This window comes from Mandrillus leucophaeus, unplaced genomic scaffold (assembly GCF_000951045.1).
Source record: "Mandrillus leucophaeus isolate KB7577 unplaced genomic scaffold, Mleu.le_1.0 Scaffold25, whole genome shotgun sequence".
Classification (NCBI taxonomy): Eukaryota; Metazoa; Chordata; class Mammalia; order Primates; family Cercopithecidae; genus Mandrillus; species Mandrillus leucophaeus.
Genome location: NW_012102587.1, coordinates 305586 through 328994, shown reverse-complemented (window position 1 = coordinate 328994; position 23409 = coordinate 305586). Strand labels below are relative to the sequence as shown.

Sequence of the window (23409 nt, the reverse complement as noted above, 5' to 3'; positions counted from 1 at the left end):
GAGAAGATCATAAGCATATCTGAATTTCAGAAGGACACTTGCCACATATATTTTGTCATCTATGCTGCAGTCTTTTTTACTGAGGACTGTTAAAACAATGAGCATACTTGCAGGCTGTATTAATAGAAGGCGATTGTCCAGGTCTTACAGAGAAGTAGTTAGTATATAAGTCATAACCTTGGGGAATAGCTGGCTTGCTTCTGAGAATCAGATTTCTTTTTTTCAGGCTTTTTTTTTTAAGATAATGACAAACTGTGGCATTTGTTATTTTGAAACAGAAAGATTTGGGGCATTTTATTTGACAAAACTATAATACTATTGTTTTATAAATCAAAATGTTATCACTTCCTCTCTTTTTAATAATTACTCCAACTTGATACAAAATTCACAAAAATACAAGGCATTTTTTTCCTAATGCTAAATAAACGATTAATTTTTAAAATTTTTTATTTATTATTTAAGCTTCAAAACTAATGATAAGCTCAATATCATCGTATCTGAGGAAGAGATCATTTTTCAATTTGCATGGTATCTAATAGGTTCTAGCACCTAAATTGCCCATGATTAATTTAAGTAGTAGGTGAGAATCAGATTTTGAAAAGAATTTGGACAAAATGAAAGATGAGAAGTTGAGAGTGATAAGCAAGATGGAATACACTTCATGCAAGGAATGGTGAACGACAGCAGTTAGGATGGCTACTATGAGTTAAGATTTTCCTCTGATCCTGCTTAATTCCACTCTGCAAGGATGACTCTCGATACAGTCATGGCAGGAATACTATTAGATGAAAACCTTATGGGGTAGAACATACAATAGTATGATTTCAAAAAACACTGTATTGTGATTAAGAATACAACTTCCTTCTCTTTGTCATCTGCTGTTGTCATGAGATGGGGCTGGGGCTTGGCAGATTCTGCCCAAGCCGTGCCACTGAGTTTCTGCACAGACAGTGGTGGGACTTAGCAGAAAGGAAGCCTGGAGTGTGTCCCATACACAGAGTCCTCTCGAGGCCTTTGGAGAAAACTCTCAATGATTATCTTGCTTTGTTTTTTCTTGGGTTTATTCCGCTTTAATTCATCTTGCTTTCCAGCTATTTACAACATCAAAAGCCATGAATAATGTGTGGGCATAAAGAAATGATCAAATGCTGAATCAGGCCTGAAGTGAAATAATTATGACGATGGACCACATGATGTAACAAGTGTCCTTCTTTCTAAGAGAAAAATAGAAGGGAAGGAAAATAGAGAGAAATAGAGGCTAGGATGACAATGTTCATTCCAAGCCCATCTGGAATTCAAGAACCCACAAGAGAGATGGGTAAACCCTGGGTAATTAGATCTGTTTATCAATAGCCCTTCATGTGATTATGATTAGGACCATTCTATCAACACAGCAGATCTTAGACTCTGCCCATCAGGGCTTTGTGAGGGTGATAAAGCTGATGGAGGACACTGAGGCATGGAGAAGTTCAGCAGGTGGACATACCAACGAGGTAATCTATGGCACAGTGTGGACCAGAATCCAGGATTCCCAATAGTTAGCCAGCAGCCTTCATTCTAAATAATATCATCTTCTAATGATGTCATTGGACCATAGTAAGATGGTTGGTTACAACCAATGCAAGATTTTTTCCAAAACATCTTTTGGGTATAGTTCCATAGGCACAATTGTACCTGTCAGGCCATGCCTAGGGACATACAGCTGCCATGAAGACAGACAGTGCATAATGAATATAATTGTATCAAATTGCACACACACATATAACTCTGTACTGAGCACTATGTTAATTAATCCACACAACATTTACTTCTCATCACAACCCTGCTTGACTGATTTATTGTTGTAGAAACTGAGGCACTTCAAAATCTCACAGCAAGTAAGAAGCAGAGCTGGATTCACCCTCCCTTCTTCAGTCTGGTGGCATAATCTGTATTCTTAACCACCAGGGCTAAACAAAGAGTGTTTTTAAAATGCACAATGTTTCAAATAATGTGAATCTATTTAATTGAGAAAGCATTCTTGAATTCTTCCCTGCCCCTATCTTCTTACATCCTGAAGTCTTACTCTATTAAAAGCTGCCTGATCCCATAGGCATCTGCACGTTTTAAAATCCTGGCTACATGCAGGAGTCAAGAAGGTACTTGTGCCTTGTTTGTATGATTGTTTAAGCTTAGGTCTCAGGGCATGTGTGAAAGTTCAGGTATGAGTCCTGAGCCAAATATGAGTGACCATGGTCTGTGACACAGTCCTCAGGAGGTCCTGAGAGTGTGTGCCCAAAGTGGTCAAGGTACAGGTTGGTTTTATATATTTTAGGTTTTATATATTTTAGTTAGCTCAGGCTAACTCATGGGAGATGGATGTGCAGGACATTGTTATTAATAGAGTGTCCCCCTTCCCCACTCCAGCTCAGAACACCCCCACCACACCTTGCTCCAGGGAACCCACAGCAGTAGGTTGTGGGAAAGATGCCCTGTTTAGAATCCTGGGCATCTTTTGCCATCTCCTTATACTGCAGAGATACAACTAAGATATGTGCTCAGTCATTCATTTTTTCATTAACTCTCTGGGTAATTACTAGTCAAACTGCACAGTATCAGGAACTGTGAAGATAAGCAAAGAAAAGCAGGACTAAGTGCTGTCTCAAGGCGATAAGGAATGACAGACTAAAAAATCTGCCTTTAACTTTTTGAAAGGCAATCTAGATAGAGGAGGCAATCGTGTTACCCAGATTTCTAAAGCAATCTAACTAGAAGGGAGATTTTGACTAAATTTTAACATGAATCTTCTAGAAATTCAGGGATCATAACAGTAGAACAAAATACCTTCAGTGGTAGTGAATTCTTTGCCGTTGAAGGTCCTCAAATGAAAATGCATGACTATTTGTTGGAGAAACCATAATAACTATCGCAGGAGTGGACAACAGGAAAAAAATAATAACATCTGAGTTTCTTCCCAAGTCTTAGATTTTGTGATTCTTTATTCCCTTCTTGTCTAGTCTTACATTAATATTTCTTTCTGTTAAGGCTTCATTTGCAGACTTTGAAATGTTGCTTTGAGGAATAAAGAATCGATATTCTTACAGCTTGTTCCCAGTATGTTTGTTCCATTAGGCCATTGACCTAATTACCAGAGAATCATGGGGGTGGGCATTGCATGATAAAGAACTGGGAATATTTTAATGTTATTTTGATACACTGTCATGAAAACCTATACCTGCGAAAATACTATTGAGAGTTAAAGATTATTAGAGATTGTGAAAAAATCGGAAAACCACGGGGTTTACAGGGGAAGGTTATTTATTATCTGTGAGAACTTTTATGATAACATTGATTCAAACCTCCCTGAGAAGAGTTAAGAGTCTTCTGTTAGTCCAGTTGTCTTAGCCTTTGTGACTGAAGATAGCCTTGGGAATCTGGTGGAAATTATGATGAGAGGGCCACTCTTATAGGGAGCCCATTTTGCTTTCTCCAAAAAAAAAAAATCGAGTATCCGCCTCCAGGTTTGCACAATGGCTCTAACTTCAGCACTCTTGGGTTAAGAAGTCAGCAGGTGGAGTAAGGTGGATGAGTTGCATAAACACTGCACACAATTCTCAGCTTGCAAATTCATTTAATATAGTTGAACAGGCCAGAGGAAAGAAGGTCAATGTGATTCAAAGCCATGGTTATAAGTCTCTCCCTGGCAGGGGTTTGATTTTCCAGGGTTGGAATTCTTCTTTGCCCTTTATCATTATTCTTGAAATTTCTCCAACTAGAGACTCATTCAGGTTAAACTGCTGCTGTGTTTTCAAAGGAAAACAGGTACTTCTTCCTAAATAAAAAGGAATAATTTTAAATTCTGTAATGGAAGAACAGAGGCAGAAAGAGAGACATTTTGAGGTCAGAGTTGTTAGGAAAGAGAAGGCGGTTTTAGTTCCATAACCTGGGGCTTTGGCCACAGACAACTTCTCTTGAGTCTGGACAGTTGGAGGAGAAGGGGTCTTGAAGAGAGGAAAGGGGTCCAGAAAGGGAGATGAGCTCATTCTAAAGATACACAGGACCTTCACAGAATTGTATTGTGTGATGGTTTTGCCTTCTCCACAGTAGTGGGGATTTTTCTTTCAAATTTGCAACTCAGAAAATATCCATGGAACACCTACCAAGTGGCACATACTAGCTCATGTACTGGAGAGACAAAGACAGACAGAAAGGACCCTTCCCTGGCTTTAAGACATCTAGTTGGCCGGGCGCGATGACTCACGCCTGTAATCCCAGCACTTTGGGAGGCCCAGGCGGGCAGATCACGAGGTCAGGAGTCGAGACCATCCTGGCTAACACGGTGAAACCCCGTCTGTACTAAAAATACAAAAAACTAGCCAGGCGAGGTGGCGGGCGCCTGTAGTCCCAGCTACTCGGGAGGCTGAGGCAGGAGAATGGGGTGAACCCGGGAGGTGTAGCTTGCAGTGAGCCGAGATCGCACCACTGCACTCCAGCCTGGGCGACAGAGCAAGACTCCATCTCAAAAACAAAAAAAAAAAAAAAAAAGAAAGAAATCTAGTTATGGGACAGAAACATAAATAAAAACAACCGAATGTCATAGATGCTAGGTAGAAGTCTGTTCTAGGTAGAGTGAGTTAAAGATGATCAATTATCTCTGGGAGAGAAGGTCAGAAAAGGCTTCCTAGAGAGGGTGACGCTTGAGTTGGTCATGAAAGATAAATTAGTGTTCTCCAGCAGACATTATATTTTTCACAAAAATACAGATATTTATTTGATTTTTCCTCGTTTTCTCCTTTTTATTCACATTGCAGTTGAAATCTACATATGCGTCATGATCAATTTCTGTTTCTATTCTTCCATCATCTTCTTTGTTGATAGAAATGCAACATCAAATTCAGAATATGCACTAACTCTAGGGCCATCCATCCATGGTGAAATTCTTCGGGTACACAATCCAAATAAGGTTCCCAGGTCACCTGCTGGGGTGGCTGTGAAACTGCCCTCCAGCACCAAATGGTTTGCCTGACTTCGCTTCAGGATTTCTTTTTATCAATCTTTTTTTTTTAAGCATATGCATTCATAAGATGCACTGTCTGCATTTGTGATTGCACACACCTTGGAGGGAATAATGATGAACTGTGACACTTTATATTTTGAACACACTATCCAAGGGAGGCAAGAATAAGAAGGAAGCCAGGGAGGGAGCATTTTCAAAGCACAAAACTCTGCAGTGGCTAGCCAGGGCTGAGTTGACCTTAGAACACCCCTGCCATTACTGCTATCTTATGGAAGCCCTTCAAAGTGTAATGCTGCCTCCAGATAGCCCCTCCCTAACACCAGCATATGCTTGATTTTCTCAGAGCAACAAGAATCCTGATAAACAGAAGGGGAAAAGCAAGCCTTGGAAGGATTATTTTGACAGCCTTACTAAGCCCTGACCACTTCAGTCTCTGGGCTTGTGTCAATCAACACTTTGCTGGGTTTGAATTTAAAATTCCCAATAGTCTTTTGCTATCTCCCAGACTTTGTTTTAGTTGTTTCTTTGCCTACGTTTCTGGGCTTTCCAACAATCTCTTGCACTTTCATCATCCATTTCACTGTCATGCGATTATGACACAGTGTGATCTCTAGAGGGCGATAAAGAGTCCTCCTCGTTACTTTCTCCTAGTGAAGGTCAATGGATGATAAGGGCAGGACAGAGCGTGCTTCCATTATCACAGGGTTAGATTAGGGTGCTAAGGTTGGGCCTGACTGGAGAAACAGTGGCATGCTGAGTAATACCGGATCTGGGTCATCTTTTTTTCTCTTCTCTTTGTTGTTGTTTATGCTTGATTTTGTGGTATGCTCCTAAGTTCCAAGAAGATTGCTATGAACTGAGTTGTGAACCATCCCCTTCCCAAAATCCATGTGTTGAAGCCCTGACCCTCAGTGTAGCTGTATTTGGAGTAAGAGGGTAATTAGGCTAAATGAAATTATGAGATTGGAGCCCTAATCTGACAGGATTAGTGTCCTTAAAGCAGGAGACACTAGAGAACTCTGTCTCCCGCTCTCTCTTTGAATGCCATGTGAGGACACTGAGAAGGCAGCCATCTACAAGCCAGGAGGAGAGCCCTCAACAGGGACCAAGTCAGCCAGCATTTGTGTTTGTATTTCCCAGCTTCCAGAAGTTTGGGAAAATTGTGTTGTCTGAGTCACTCACTCAGTCTATGACATTTTGTTGTAGCCAACTGAGTGGACAAAGGTCAAATGAGATGATGCAAGTAACTATGCTGTGCAGACTGTAAACTATAAAACACACTTTTTTCCTTATTGGTATAAGTAATAATATGAATGATCTGCATCCTGGGGTTATCAGAGCACATTGAATGTGAAGGTTAGGATTTAGGGCATTTGGGGTTAAAATTTAATACAAAGAGGAAATGAAAATGTGCAGTGCCTAGAGGCAGAACACTTGGGCCTGGATGGGACATTACCCTGAAGAAGGAGAAAGATAAGGTACAGGGTGTCCTCTTGAATACCAGCTACCTCCAGGCATAGGAAAGAGATTTTAATATATACAAGCATGAAAACAAAACCTTTTTAAGAATGACTTTCTCAAATGCCCCCCGACACAGACCTTCAGGGAACTTCTCTGATGTTTCTAAAATAGAGATGTGTGTGTGTGTGTGTGTGTGTGTGTGTGTGTGTGGAGAGAGAGAGCTATGATAATTAGGAAACAGAGTTATGTGTAGAAGTAACTAACAAAGATTTCTGCTCACTGCGGGGCTAGTCCTTGCACAATACACCTGGGGCAACATAGTCAAACACAAGGAAACTCCCCACCTCAACCCCAACAACTTTGGCTGTGGAGCTAGCTGGGCAGCATGTGCCAGCATCAAAGAAAATCAAAATAGAGACAATGGCAGCTTCCAAGTCAGTCCTCTAAGACCCTCAGCAAAGAGCTAGTATGGAAATAAAGCCAACAAAAATGTCAAAATACAATCAACTCTACAAACATCTGTTTAATACCTACTGTCTCAGTTTGTCAGGGCTGCCAAAACAAAATACCACAGACGGAATGACATAAGCAACAACAATTTGTTTTCTAATGGTTCTGGAGACTGGAAGTCCAAGTTCAAGGTACTGGCAGTGTTGGCATCTGGTGAGGACCCTGCTTCTGTGTTGGCCACCTTTTCCTGTGTGCTCACATGGTCTTCCCTCGTGCATGAGGAGAAAGGGAGAGAGAGACAGAAGGGCTTTGCTGGTGTCTCTTCTTACAAAGACACTAATCCTGTAGGATCAGAGCCCCACCCTTATGACCTCATTTACCCTGAATTACTTCCTTAGAGGCCTCCTTTCCAAATACAGCCACACTAGAATTAGTCTTCAACATATGAATCTTGTGGAGACACAAACATTTATTCTATAATACCTACCATGTGCTAGATGCTGTACTATGTGTTCATGGTAGAAAGATAAATATGGTGTAGTTGGCTTCAGAAAGATTCTTTGGGTTAAGATTAATATACAATTTCCTCTTTGTAACATCAGTGTGAGGCAGAGTAACTTAGCACGTAGTTCCCCTCTCATGATTCTTGGATTTATGTAATGTATTTTGAATCTAGTAGGAGGAGAAGTTACATATACAGTGAGAGGGGAAATGCCCTGTAGAATCCATGAGAAGATATTATAGGATGACAATGGAGCTGTATCAGGGAGAGGGAGTAGCTCGTCCTGGTGCATTTCAAAAATCTTCTAGTATAAATAGGCCTGAATATCCATTGCATTAATTGAGTTCTTAATCACATTCTTTTTGAGATTCTATCCTGCCACCTGTGATGTATGTGTGGGAGGCAGGGTTGCTTGGGGAGTGGGTCTCTGCAGAGCTGGCATTCTGTGGCTCTACGTTCTCAGGGCCTCTAGGTCTTCTCACTTGGTACTTGCCGAGTTTAAACAACTCTTCAGAAATTTTCCAAGAATTGAACAACTGTTTGTTTTTTCAGCAAGGCTGGTTGCTTACAGCTGTACTGTGAGAATCAGAATAATTATTATTTGCCCTTATGATGCTTCATTGTTTGTAGAAAGAAAAAAGGAGTACACAAAGTGCCTTGGTTCTTCATCTGTAAATGTGGGATAATCGTGTTGGTCAAGGGTCTCCCAGCAGTGTGGTGGGGCATTAATGAGATCTTGTCTGTAAAAGGCTTGGAGAAACTCACTTGAAAGATGTGGCAAAAATACAAAGAAGAGTTGTTACAAAACAGACCAAAGAACAGGCTGGTTACTAAACTACCTTTATTTTACTTTTTTTTTTTTGTAAGCCAGGGATAGAGAAAATGGGAGATTGAATGTTTAGCTTTTGGACTGGAACTCTAATTAGAGGTTTAAGGATTAAGAAAATAGTTGGAGTCAGTGTGAAGAAAGCTTTTCTCAGAGAAAAGACATGTTTTTACTCTTCTTAGAGCACTTGACCTGTAAATACTTACATCTTGAGATGTGAAACAAATTCAATGAAACGCCCAAGCTCAGGGTTATTCGGTTCTCTGTGCAGTTAATTACCTTTTGTCCAGCAAGGAGGCCTTGAATTATCATTATTTCTCCTAATTCAAAGTTATTGAAGATATGTCTCCACTTTAATAAGTAGCTTGACCTCTCGATGTTAAGAAATGAGGGCTCTGGCAGTCAGATGCCCTGTTCTAAAGCTGCAGTGGAAAGATAGGTTGGGGGATAGTTTCCAGCCTTAAGAATCCAGTTCAAATTCCTAACACCAGGCATATACCACCGTCTTTGACCTTCCAGCTAGAAAATGTTTCCTAGCAGCTCATACCTGTCAAGTGCTGAGTAGGTGCCAAGGCATAATTTTCATAGTCTGCATACATTAATTCATCTCATTCTCACACAATGACTATGGAGTCAGTACTAGTATTTCCCTGTTTTACAGACAAGGAAATTTTGGCCTAGAAAGGTTAAATGACTTGTCCAAGAAGACACACACAGCAAGGGATCAGTGGGGCTGGAAATCAAAGCCCATTATATTTACTTTTTAACTTGTAAACTCTTCTGCTCTGTTCTCTGACCTTTCATGGTACTGTGTGTACTTCTCTCAAGGAACCTGCCATTTTTTGGGGGGTTCTTGCTTGAGCCACCATCTAGGTTGTATTGTCTAGGAATGCCACATTCACTTCCTGTGCACCCCACCACCATGATGCCTTGCTTGTAGATCTTCATTCAAGAGAGTGGCCAGCCAGAAATAATAATGGGGTAATATATCAGGAGTGCTAAAACACCACTGAAAGATTTAGAAACACAATGCCAATGAAGGAACTTGCCACATATCTCCTGATATTTAGCAAATCGCACTTTGATGCACAAGGAAGCACACAGTACTAACAAGTCAAGAAAAAAATACCACGCCTTTATTGGTGTGAATTTCTGTAATGCAAGTTTCAGGATGTAGTAAGAGCCCCCAGCTCTGAGACTCACCAACCAAATCCCACAGCCACTGTCAACTGAAATGCTGTAGTGGAACAGCACACAGGGGAGTGCTACTTTCTTGGAACAAGTGATTTTAAAGTATTAATAGGGCTCCCCAGGTTTTTTTGTTTTTTGGTCAGAAAAATTCCATGCAATAAATGTATGTTCTCATTTAAACATGGAGAATGAATGTGCAAATTTATTATCTCTCCCTTCTTAAACTCCTTCAAAATGACATAAAGCAGGCCGGGCATGGTGGCTCATGCTTGTAATCTCAGCACTTCAGGAGGCCAAGGTCAGGAGTTCGAGACCAGCCTGGCCAACATGGTGAAACTCTGTCTGTACTAAAAATACAAGAATTAGTCGGGCGTGGTGGCACATGCCTGCAGTCCCAGCTACTCAGAAGGCTGAGGCAGAGTAATCACTTGAACCAGGGAGGTGGAGATTGCAGTGAGCCAAGATTGCACCACGGCACTCCAGCCTGGGTGACAGAGCAAGACTTGGTCTTTAAAAAAAAAATAAATAAATAACAAAGCAATTAAATAATTTTTAATTTTTAGAAGTAGGAAATTGAAAAGACAAAGACAACAGAAGATAATTTAGTATGAGTGAAAAACATGAACTCAGTGTGGGAAATTGAAGAGCAGATGAATAGTGAAGGCTGCCTCTGCCCCAGTGTTTGCTGAACAGTCTCCCTGCTCAGGCTAATAGGCAAGTTCCTTTTCACTTCCATCCCAGGCTTATTCTGTAGCATACAGAAGTTGAACGAAAGACTGTCCAAAGCTGAGGGCAAGGTGAAGATACTGGGCTAAATATGGAAATAAAGTCCGGTCTGCACACTGGGCTATGGGATCCCCAGTCTTATTTTTTGGCCCTGTTCCCAGAGCTCTTCTAGTGAGACCCTTTTTTCCCTATACAGGAGATAAGAGTCCTTGACCATGGAAGAAATGAACAGCCCCATGAAAAACATGTGATAACCAGAATTATAGAAATGTCCCCTCATTGAAAAAAGTAGTTTACCCATATGATCACCAGACAGTAAAGCCCATCTACTGACCTGTGTAGCTTCTGCACTTGGGACCTTCAGTCCAATTTGTAGTGCCTCACTCATAAGTGTGAACAAATAACCAAGGCTATTCAGTACTTTCGCCAGCCCTCCAAGACTAAAGGTGACAATGAAAGCACACAAATAAACAAAGGTAATGGAGAAACAGGGGTGATGCAAGAGACACTGGAAACATTAACAACATAATATCTTCACCGAGGTAGGGTAATATATAAACCCATAAAACAATAATATGGTATTTATTTATTTATTTTTTAAGCAACAGAGTCTCTCTCTCTTGCCCCGGCTGGAGTGCGGTGGTGCAATCATAGCTCACTGCAGCCTCAAACTCCTGAACTCAAGGGATCCTCCTGCCTCAGCCTCCTGCGTGTCTGGGAATATAGGTGCAAGCCACTGTGCCCGGCTGGGAACATGATCTTTAAAATAAAACTGGCAAACAATGAGAAAGAATTTTTGGAAATGTGATAGAGAAATTTGTTAAAAAATCTAGAAAGGTGGAAGATAAAACCTGAGAAATCTAGCAAGTTGAATAAAAATGCAAAAAAGTGGGCAATCAGAAACAAAGAAGAAAATCAGAGGGTCAAAATGTAACGTCCAATATCTAATAGCATTTACAGAAAGAGAGAATAAATGTGGAGAAGGTGTTAGCAAATATATATTGAAAATATTTTATAAAATAAAACTGATGTAAAAGTTTGTTCTCTTACCCAGCACAGTGCATAGAAAACGGCATACCCAAGGCAAAGGCAACATCCTAAATCTCCTAAAGATAGGCAAATCAGGAGGCAGACAAACATGGAACTCCTCAAGAAAAACACTGGACATTTGCAGATAGTGGAAAAATATCACAATTCTAAGCGGAAATGGTTTGCAAACTGGAATTCTATGTTTAGTCAAATTATCAGTCATGTGTAATGTCATTATTGAAGACTTCCTAAATATCTTTCCTGGGACTCTACTTGATATGCATCATTATCTGATATTGCATAAAAACTACCACCAAACTTAGCACCTTAATGCAACACACCTTGATCACCTTATATAGTTCTGGGAGAGGTCAGGAATCTCAGCCTGGTTTAACTGGATGATTCCAGCTCTTGGTGTCTCTGAGGTCAAACTGTTGTCCTGGGCAAAGAGCGTGATAATCTGCTTCCAAGCTCCCTCGTGTGGCTGTTGACAGGAGATTTCAGGTGCTTGATATGCTGGTTTTTTAATAGAGCTGCTTAAACAGCATGTCATCTGGCTTCCCCAGAAACAATGGAGGACAGGGGGCAAGGGTATAGAGGGAGGACACAGAAGGACAGTTGAAACAGAAATCAAAGTCTTTTAGAACCTTAAATGGAGAAGGGATGCCTAGCCCAACCTGGGAGAAAATTACACAAGGGTGTGAATACCAGGAGGCAGGGATTATTAGACGTCATCGTGAAGATTGCCTGTTACAATGTGGTTCACCCAATTAAAGAAGTATATAAAAAAGAAAGACACGAGACCCAGGAAACAGAGAAGCCACCACAGGACAGGACAGGTATTTCGGGATTGCAGCTATGCAGATGTCACAGAGAAAAACCAGTCTGGGTCAATGATTCTCAGCTGGGCATGATTTTGCCCTCCCAGGGGACATTTAGCACTATACAGAGACATTTTTCATTGTCAAGATGGGACTACTACGAGTATGCAGTGAGTAGGAGCCAGGGATGCTGCAAAACATCTGTAAAACCAGGATAGCCCCCATGACAAAGAATTATTTGGCCCAGAAGGTTAAGAATTTTAAAGTTGAGGAAACCAAGTCTATAGGTCTAGAATGAGATACAAGAAAACAGGGCATTTGGAAGGAGGATCCTAGAAAAAGTATGCAAGTAACAAATACCAGCTTTATCACTTGCATGCATATATCAGACAAACAATAAGGACTTTGAAAACCAATCTCACCAAAATGGTGATAGACGTATACAGAAAGCATGAGAGGAGCTCTTATGTGACTCGGTCTCAGAAAGGCAGCTCCTCATTTTCAATGTTGGTGGGCAAAAGATTATATCTAAAACGTATAAATCAAGAAATAACAACATATTTAGTAAAATACAGTTAAAATAGCAAGAAGAGTAATAGAACTAAAAGTAACTGCATGTGAAGAGGAAGGCGAGAGGGTGGAGCAACAGCTGCTTTCTTATGTTCAGTTTTTCTATACTATTTGACTTTAGAAATGCATTACGTTGATAAAAAATTAAGTGCTTCAAATAAATCTATTGTTAGATTATAAAGAAAGTGGTTTACAGTTTTGTTAAAAGAAAATTAGTTTTTTTTCCCCTACCAATAAATATGTATAAATATCTAAAGGATATTGGCTGAAGACACATGAGATGACTATGTGGACAGTTGCACATATGCCCCCTTTTGATGTTTTCAGTTAATGTAGTTCTTCAACAAGTGAATGAAGGAATTAATGGAACAATACATGATGAAATAATTTAACTGAAAACAGGCGGGGCGCGGTGGCTTATGCCTGTAATCCCATCACTTTGGGAGGCCGAGGTGGGTGGATCACCTGAAATCAGAAGTTCAAGACCAGCCTGGCCAACATGGAAAATCCTGTCTCTACTAAAACTACAAAAAATTAGCTGGGTGTGGTGTGGGGCACTTGTAATCCCAGCTACTCAGGAGGCTGAGGCACTAGAATTGCTTGAACCCGGGAGGCAGAGTTTACAGTGAGTCGAGATTGTGCCACTGCACTCCAGCCTGAGCAACAAGAGCAAAACTCCATCTCAAAAAATATATATATATACACACACATATATTTATATATATATATTATATATGTATTTATATTATTTATATATATATATTAAAAAAACAAATGATTCTACCCCTTTTTTAATGGTTGAGCACATTTTATTTAAATAGTTCATGCCAAGGCTAATAAGAAGCTCCTCATTGCCAGATCTGGTTCAGGCCTTAATCTCATGAGCTACCTAGAGCACACATATGTAAACCAAAAATAAAATTTGAAGCCCCCCCACCCCCGATTGATCATCTGAGTAGAATCCCTCCCTACAGCAGGGTACTCCAAAGTTAACTTCAAAGACTGGTTCATGCCATGACAGGAAAGGGCCGGTCGGGCATACCTCATTATACACTCCCCACTTTTGGAATTCAGGAAAAGCCAACTAGCATTTGGCACTAACACAGACCTTAAATCTCATAAGAAATATTTACAATCTATTCTTTCTAAATCCAGCCACCTGGAGGCTTCATCTGCGTGATAAAACTTTGGTTTCCACAACCTCTTATCATAACTGAGGCATTCTTTCTATTGATATTAAGTCTTTCAAACAATCTGAAAAATTGTAGATCTACCTATAACCTGGAAGCCCCATCTTTGAGTTGTCTTGCCTTTCTGGACCAAACCAGTGGTTATCTTAAATGCATGTGATTGATGTCTCATAACTCCCTAAAATGCATAAAACCAAGTTGTCCCCCAATCACCTTGGGCACATGTTCTCAGGGTCTCCTGAGGGCTGTGTCATGAGCTATGATCACTCATATTTCACTTGGAATAAATCTCTTCAAATATTTTACAGGGTTAGACTTTTCATTGACACATGCCCTTACAAGAGCGTTGGAGCTCTATTGGCCACTTCTCAGTCTTCTGGATGAATACCTTGTCCTGAGCCTACCCTTTAAATGTTGACTTTTGTGTGTCAGCTGTGTTTTTTTGTTTGTTTGTTTTTTCTTTTTTTGAAGGAAAGATATACCGTCACTGAGCTAGCTCATCCATTCCCAGTCCCATTCCCATGACTTCAACTGGTTACTGTATGCTGATGAACCCAAATCTATATGCCTAGCTTGGGTAGGTCTATTTGGCCTTAAGAGAATTGTCCCAATTACCTACACGGGCAACTTTACTTGGTTGTCCCCTAGTCCTCTGAAACTCAACACTTCACAAAATGAACTCAAGCTCTACCTCAACACCTCCCCACCACTCCAACCCCTCAGCTAGATCTGATTCTGCTTGAATTTTTCCTTTTTCAGATAAATGTTCTACATTCACCCAAATGTCCATGTCAGAAACAAGTGTCACTCTTCTTTTCCTCTTTCTCACCCCTCCGGAGTCCATCAGTCACCACACTTTACTGAATATACTTATATTGCATGCTTCCACAGTCTCTTTAAATCTATTCAATTCTTCATACTCCCACTTTGGCTATCTTTGTTCTGGCCACCCTAATCTTGGAATTAGATTACTGCCATGGAGTTCAAATACTTCTCCGAACCTCTAGGCCTGTATTCTTTTAATTCATTCTCCATTCTGACCAGGGTGATCTTTTAAAAATTCAAATATATTCATGTCATTTATTTTTCAATAGTGACCCATTGCCTGCAGGCTCATCTCTAAACTCTCCTCAATCCCAGGCTCTTGCTATCCTCTGAAGTTGCCTTTCTTTTTATGATTCTCACACTACACTATACTCTCTATCTATGTTAAATTATGCTCAGACGATTAATGCATCATGTTCTGTCCTTCCTCTAGGTCTTTGGACATTTTCTTACTTTTGCTTGAATCTTCTTTTTTTCCTGCCTCCATTCCCTCCTTGCTGGAAATTCTAATTTCTACAAGTTGTGGTTCAATGTCACTTTCCCTGGGAAAGCTTTCCTGGTCCTCTCCCAAAGACTCCATTAAGTGCCCTTCAACTGAGCTTTCTGTATCAGTCTATTACAGACATTTTCACAATTACCGTTCACTTATATCCACTGCTATGATCTGAATTCCAGGACTCAGCACTCCTGGCCTAGCACAATGTGGGAGCCCAGTGTCTACAGGTGATAAATACTCCACCATTGTGGACAACTTTTCTTAGTGAAATTGCTTAAGAGCTTCTTTTAAAAATAGGGTTTTTTGTTTTGTTTTGTTTTGTTTTCAAGCAAAAGATCCTTTTTTACAAGCATATACTCATGGTTCATCTTTAAAAGAGTTCACTGGCATATCTTTGTTGTGCACCAAAGCACACTGAAGAAGGAAAAATAAGAAATTACATTGGCTGACAACCTTGCTTAAAAGCACAGAAATAAAATGAGAGTAAGACTTCAAAAAGTTGCAGATAATAAAAATGGGTTGCGCTCTTATTATTATTTCTAATTTTGATAGATATTTTTCTTCTCAAAGTATAATCAGGGTCTGAGAAAAAAAAATACCTTAAAAGGGAGGCAATTTAAAACAGGCAAAATATTGCATTAAAAAAATAGATAGGGGAAAAATGTGACCAAGTCATCAGCTCTGTGATGCTAATACTGTTGGTTTTTAGGTGTTTGAATTGCCCACCTTAGGTGGGGCCTCTGAAAAGACAAATGAGATTAGCAATGAAGCGCCTGATAGTTTAAATGAAAGCACAACAATGAAAATCAAAGAAATAGCACACGTAATTCCCCTCTGACGGTCCTGATTTCCAGCTCTCCGTAGCAATAACTAAGTAAGCCTGGGTGTCCAGCACCATAGGCCATCGACATTTGTCAGGCTTTTCAATAAACTGGCAATGGAAGACTAAATCCGTTCAAGGTGGGAGATAAATTAGCACACAGCCAAAGGTACTGGAGGAATAAGCACTGATTTCGTAGCTGAAATATTTTTTGATAAAGTAATAATCCTCGGTAATCTCTCTCCAGCTTTAAATAACAGCCGGTCTTTGTGCCGGCAGTTTAATTTTGTTGGCTGCCCTTGTCTTACAAATATATTTAGTGGAGTTTGGAATATCATTTTGTGCTGAAAGCTGAAGCCTTTGTCATGCTGAAGCCCGACAGAGGCAATAAATCAAGGACAAAGTGAAAAGGAATAGAAACGGGCTATCGGAAACTTATTTCCCCAGAGCCGCTGAGCTTTCTTCTCATGCTAGCAGGTGTATTGCATCAGTCATGTCTTCCTGTTAAGTGCCTATGTTGTAATGATATTGACTTACAACTACATTGCACCCTGGTTGGCATTGCTCCAAAGTGCTTAAGATGCATCTATGGGAAATACATGCTGAAAATAGCGTCATGAAAATATACAACTCCAGTTTTCTTTTCTTTCTTTTTTTTTTTTTCTTTTCCTCCTCTAAGATCATTCTTCCCAGGAAATGAGGTTTAGGCAACTTCCCCAAGTCACACCATTTGTACATGGAAAGATGTGCAACTGAATGCTTTTATCCTCCAGCAAGAACTGTGCTGGGACACGATATTCAACTTCAACTTCTTCCACTAATTTCCTCATTGGTGTCTAATCAATTAATAAATGACGTTTTAAAGGTAAGGGGCCACTACAAACTTAAAATGATGAAACCAGGACTAATATTCTTCAAGATCTATGTTTGCCAAATTGGTCATTACTGAGAATGGATTGTGGATAAAGAATATTTAAGTGTTTATAGGGATCGTGTCTTACTGTTAGCAATATAAATGAATAAAAATCACTATACTAGGAAGCCAGGGAGCTGGGTTCTTGTATTAGTTTTCTATTGTTGAGTAATACTTCTACAAATGTACTGGATTAGAAGAGCAAACATTTCTTATCTCACAGTTCCCTTGGGTCAAGAGTCTAAGCACCGTTTTTCAGTGTGCTCTATTCAGGGGCTCACAGGCTACAATCAAGGTATCAGCTGGGATGTGGTCTCATCAGAGGCTCCCCTGGGAAAAGTTCTGTTCCCGAGCTCTGTTAGGTTGTTGGAAGAAATCAGTTCCTTGTAGTTTTGGTTCCTATTTTCTTTCTGGGCTGTCATCTAGGCTCTGCTCCCACCTCCTAGAGACCACGGAAGTTCCTTGTGGCACTCCCTATTGACCTTGCAGCTTACCTTTTTTTTTTTTTTTTTTGAGACACAGTCTTTGCTCTTGTTGCCCGGGCTGGAGTGCAATGGCACAATCTCAGCTCACTGCAACCTCCGCCTCCGGGGTTCAAGTGATTCTCCTGCCTAAGCCTCCTGAGTAGCTGGGATTACAGGTGTCCGCTGCCACACCTGGCTAATTTTTGTATTTTTAGTAGAGAAGAGGTTTCACCATTTGGTCAGGCTGGTCTTGAACTCCTGACCTCAGGTGATACACCCGCCTCAGTCTCCCAAAGTGCTGGGATTACAAGCCTGAGCCACCATGCATGGCTGCAACTTGCTTTTTTAAGCCAGCAAAAGCAAGCAAATATATATATATGTATATATATACACACACACACACATCTTTTAATGTAGTTACAGGGAGGATATTCTATCACTTTTGCAATGTAATGTAGCCTTATCATGCGAATGATATCACATCATCGTTGCCATATTCTATTTGTTTAAAGCAAGTCATGAGTCTCAACTACACTCAGAAGTTGGGGTTCTATGTGGGGTGCAAACATGAGGGCCACCCTAGGGTATTTCTCCCACATAAATAGTCCTTCTTATTATTAAAAACCAGATACTCATATATTCACTCTAAGCAGCAAGAATGCATGACTTATATTAGCACTAAACAAAATTGATAAATCTCACAAAGTTAATGTTGAAAAAAACAGACCTAAGAAAGGCACATTCTCTATACATTCGTTTTATATAAATTTTTAAAACATGCTAAATTAATCTGTGCTATTAGAATACTGTTAACTTTGCGGGTAGGGAGAATAAGGGAATGTGAGGGGATTTATATGGTGATAGAATGTTCTGTCTCCTAAACTAGATGCATTTCATTTGTAAAGTGTATGAAGCATGGAGTTTTATATTTATGTGCACTTTTATAGACATAAGTACAATTATTCCTTATACTTCCAAAAAAAAAAAAGTAAAGCAACACAACACAAAACAAAACAAAAGTGCTGAGTTAACTTAGACTAGATGCTTAATTTCTCTGGCTCTCATTTTTCTAATCTATACCATGAGGTTGGTCTTGATGACATTTAAGTCTATTCTAACAGATTATAGCTAGAGTTGTATAAAGTCTTGAGAGGCTATAAAACTCATTGGATGATTCTGAAGAGCTCAAGATTAATCGTGTCCCAGCGCAGTTCTTACTGGAGGATAAAATTATTCAGTTACACATCTTTCCATGTACAAATGGTGTGACTTGGGGAAGTTACATAAACCCCAGTGCACTTTTGTTTTCTTGAGGCCTTATTCAGCTAAAAAAAAATCTATACTCCACTAATTTGGCAACTTCTTTGGACCAGGCAACTATGGTATAAGCAGGGTGGAGAGCAGGCAGTGGTGGGGGATTCTGGCCTGGGGGTAGACAAAAAGGAGGTACATTGCAGAGAATTTTAAAACAATAATAAAACTGAGTGCAAATGGGCCGGTCTTGTGTTACCACCGTGTAACTGCCTTTGTAGACAATGTTAGCCACCAACACGTTCTCACACACTGCAGCGGACAGTTCCACCACTGCCCCATGTTTTCACTTGGCAATCGTGCTAAAATCATATAAAGCACTGGCTGCAGATATAGCTAAGATGTGACACTCTATGCTGAGACATGTGACATAGAAACTGAGGAATGTGTGCGCATCCACCTAACACTGTGTTCATGCCAAGACCCTCTTCAAAGATAAGTCTGGATATTCAGAAACATACTATGTTTTAGCCTCACTTGTCCCTCAGCTTCCTCCTCCAAGCCCCACTGAGCAACCACGATCCCTGGAAGTATTAGGTAACTGGCTCACAGAGATGCTTGCTTGAGGCCAAGGGTTCAACACCAGCCTGGGAAACCAAGAGAGACCCCCACCTTTACAAAAATAAAAATAAAATAAGGTTGGCATGGTGGTAGGTGACTATAGGTAGTCCCAGCTACTTGGGAGGCTGAGGTGAGAGGATCACTTGAGCTCAAGAGTTGGGTGCATGGCTACAGTGAGCTATAATTGCACTACTGCACTCCATTCTGGGCAACAGTATGAGAACCTATCTCTTAAAAAAATACATCTCCAATTTAGTACCTGTTGATTATCCCTTCACTTGTAGCTTCAAGAAAAATTCTGAATCCAAGCACTGCTGACCACCTCACACCTGCAGGCTGCATGCCCCTGCCATCTCCCCCGCTACTTTCCACTCCATCCGCCTCCTGTAGCCACACGCCTCCTCCCAAGCCTCCTGCCCTCTCCTCTGGACTGCAGTAGTGTCTTCTCCATAGGGCATCCAGAGCTATTGATTCACAACATGAGAAACCAACTGCATTTCTCCTCTTCTCAAACCTGGATCTAGTAGGCAGTACCCAATCTGGCCCCTGAACTTGATCCCAGACTTTTTACACCTACTGTCATAGACCTGGCTCATCGACCTCATTATTTCTAGAATGTGCCCAGCAGGCCGCTGTTTAGGGTTTTACACTAACTTTCTCTATCTGCAAACCCATTTAGCTCTGTTTCGTGTAGACCCCTGTAAATGTCACCTTGTCTGACAGTCTTTCCCTGACCACAGGCTGCCATGTGAGGAACCCAAGGAGTGGGGTTTATAGAAAACATGCCGTCTCCAAGTCAGCCCCAACCTTCACTCTTTGCCTTCTACTCAGCTTGGTGTTTCTTCATCAGCCTCTTATATGAAATTACATTCTTTATTTATTTGTTTTTTGCCTGTCATCCAAACCTTAATGTAAACTTTGGAGGGCACAGATGTTGTCCTTTGTAGCTAGGATGGAGTTTAGCACACAGTAGATATTCACTAAGGTATTCAGTTGACTGAATGATTGAAAGTCTGGTTTAGCTTTTACATTAGTCATATTGAATTTTCACTACCACTTAGGGCTTCTATTTCTGTTTGGTAAAATTTTTCCAGCAAATAACATGGCAGTATGGATTGATTTGATACCATGACCTGGGCTTTGTTGGGAATTTTAATCATCTGTCACCAGAATTTCATCAAAATGTTCTTATAAAAAGTGAGTAAACAACTGGTGATGCTGTTAATGCAGCACCTACATGAAAGCAACATTCAGGCCATGCGAAATTAACATTATCTTCAAATAATAGTTGGTCAGTGGAGCCTGCTGGGCTGAGATGTGTTTGAATGATTTCATCCTCTAGCTTCAGGGCTGAAATTAAGAACCAGGTTAGACAACTCCAAGTTAAAGGAAAGAAACAAGAGCACAAGGGAAAGGAGGTTCAGGAAGCCAGAATAACAAAAGTGTAAGAAAAAATAGACATTGAGAAATAGAGAGTCTGGGACAAAAGAATAAAAGTGGAGAAAATATCCAGGCCTTGATGCCATATGTCCCTCAGGCTTTACCATCAGCTGCACAGTTACTGTATGTCTCTTTCTTGAAGTTTCTTCTCTTGGCCCCCATGCTTTCCTCATGTAGGCTCTGCCTTACTTCCTGTCCCAGCATTTTAGCCTGGTTGGTGCAATTGCATATCCACTTAAGGCCCTAAAGTCACACAGCTATTTGATTTGCAGAACAACATGTAAGGGAGAAGATTCTCTCCCTTACAGAAATGGGACAGACCTGGACAAACAAATAGAACTTCCATGAGTGTGCATTGTTCTTTCTTTCCTTACTCTAGTCTTACTACATACCCAGAGTTAAGCTGTTATCTATTGTAACTTAAAACCTTTAGTCCAACTTTTTGTTTGCCCAGAAGGTAGATGTGATTTCAAACATTTGAGGCATTTTGAAAGTCTCAGAATATTAGGAGATTGTATCATTATAATAATTGGGGATTGAATCCATTTACAGTAAATGTCCCAGTACTACTGGCCCATTCTATCACACGTTGGGAGAATGATGGTTTTCCACTCCATAATGATATCTAAACCACAATTTGATCAGTAACCCACAAGGAAGGACCTGCTCTCCCTCTCCGGTTGCTTCCTAATCCCACTCCTCAGATGAGGTGTGAAGGAAGGGGGAAAAAGAAAAGTAAAAATGCGGTGAATTTAGAAGAAATAGAAGAAGGAAATGACGCAAAGGGGAGGGAGAAAGAAAGCAAAAGAGAAGCAAACATTAAATAGGTACGATCCAAAAATCCTATCAGTGGAATTTTTGAGTTGATGGGCTTCTCCTTTTAATCTTTTCTAATCCTCTCTTAAATATGGTAGTCCCTCATATTTATTCAACACATCGTTATGTGCATTATCTCTTTGGATCTGTATATCATGCCTGTATTAATCTGATTTGCTGTCATAGCTGACAAATCTCAAATCTCAGTAGCTTGTAATAGCGTTAAATGCCACTTACTTTCACGTTATATCTCACTGGCTGTGGGTTAGCTTCTGTGATTTTGTTCCATGCAGTTTTTCATTCAAAGCCCCAGGTTGAAGCAATAACTCTGTTTAGGACTTTCTATTCTCAAGACAGAAGAAAAGAGTGAACAAACCTGTGGAAATATGCAGTGGTTGTCACAGTTTGTGCTTGCAGGCCCTTTTTCAAAGGAAGTCGGAGGGTTATTCCCACGTCGCCAGGCAGGGAACCATGCAGGTCCCACAAGGCATGGCCGGTCTCATGGCCATAAGCCAGGGTGTGTAATTACCTTTTACAGGAAAAGTAAATATGTATCTGGGAACAATAATACAACCTACCTTAATACCAGAGTAAGTTAATAAGGCCTGTGGGCCCACTCTACTTATAGATAAGAAAACAGAAGGACAGAAAACTAAGGAGAAAAAGAGCATGACCTACATCTCAGGTTATGTAATTTCCAGATCATTGATTTGGCCTTTCCATCCACCTTCTTTCCCTCCCCTACCTTCATTTTCTTTTACACTAAGGGAGCACCGCTCGAAGTGCAGCAGGCACCAGAATCACCTGGAAGACTCCTTGAAACACAGATGACTGGAACCCATTCTCAGAATTTCTGATTTGTTACGTCTGGCACAGGGCTTTCAAAAAAAGTTTTCTTTTTAAACAAGTTCCTGGCTAGTGTTGAGGGTGTTGATCCTGGGACCACACTTTGAAAACCACTGCTTTAAGGGCCAGCTCCAGAGCAGAGTGCAATGGACAACTATTCCAATGAGCTATTTTTTTAGGCTTTTTGTAGAATAAGTGAACAGTGACTCGATGAATTCTTTCTATGACTTTAACAGCTCCTCTCTGGATCTTAGGAGAGGCGACAGAGGCCCCATAGTAGTAGCTCTCCAAATGTGGTCTCGTGACCTACAGTACCAGCATTGCCTGGGAATTTGCTGGAAATGCACATCATTGGCTCTGCTCCAGAGCTACTGACTCCCGATTTCTGGGGATGGGGCCAAGCCCTCTGTGTTTTACACAGTCCTCCAGATGATTCTGATGTATGCTCAATTTTGAGAAATGTGGTTTGGTCCTACAGACACCCCTGTGGCCACGCTGCAACACCATGGTGAGGTCTTCAGGACTTGTCTGCTGCATGCCTGCTGCTTGCTAGAAGTGAAAGCTCTCAGCTCCAACCCTGTATTTACTGACTGGTCTTCATGTTGAGGGACCTCTTCTTGCAGAGCACCTGGTCTCTGTCGCATTACCCAGCCATTTAGTCCATTTATTACAACTGACTATCTGCTTGACTTTCAATTATAATTTTACCCCTGAATGATTCTTGGTTCTATGCTCTGTGGCCTCAGGACTTATCTTCCTGCTCATTTCCCTCGCCAATATTAGAACCTTACTCCAGGTGTAGCTTATTAGCCCTCTTGGAAGGGGGTTTGGTGTGGGGATGCTTAGACAGGGTTGGTGTGAGAGCCTCTATTTCTGATGATTTGTAATTTTCCATTAAAATTCTTCGCCTTCCTTCATTACAACCTTGTCTTACTTAACTCTTCCCCTCATTCTTTGAGACTAGCTTTATGGACAATTTCAACCAGTGTATTAAGCAAATAATTACAGTCATACTATTGTGTATTTATGAAACACAAATCATCTAATGGGCTGATTGCCTTTGCATGAGTTGTTCATGAGAAAACACGATGCAATTACCAGTCTCCTTCCAGCGAGATGTACTGTTGCCATTTTTAAAAACCATTTCTACATCCA

At 40.6% G+C, this 23409-nt stretch overlaps 1 protein-coding gene across 1 annotated transcript in view; it reads left to right on the top strand.

The window, feature by feature from the left end:
* CNTNAP5 (contactin associated protein-like 5) overlaps nt 1–23409 on the top strand; it is a 951880-nt gene that overhangs the window by 823928 nt on the left and 104543 nt on the right. The window lies entirely within an intron of this gene.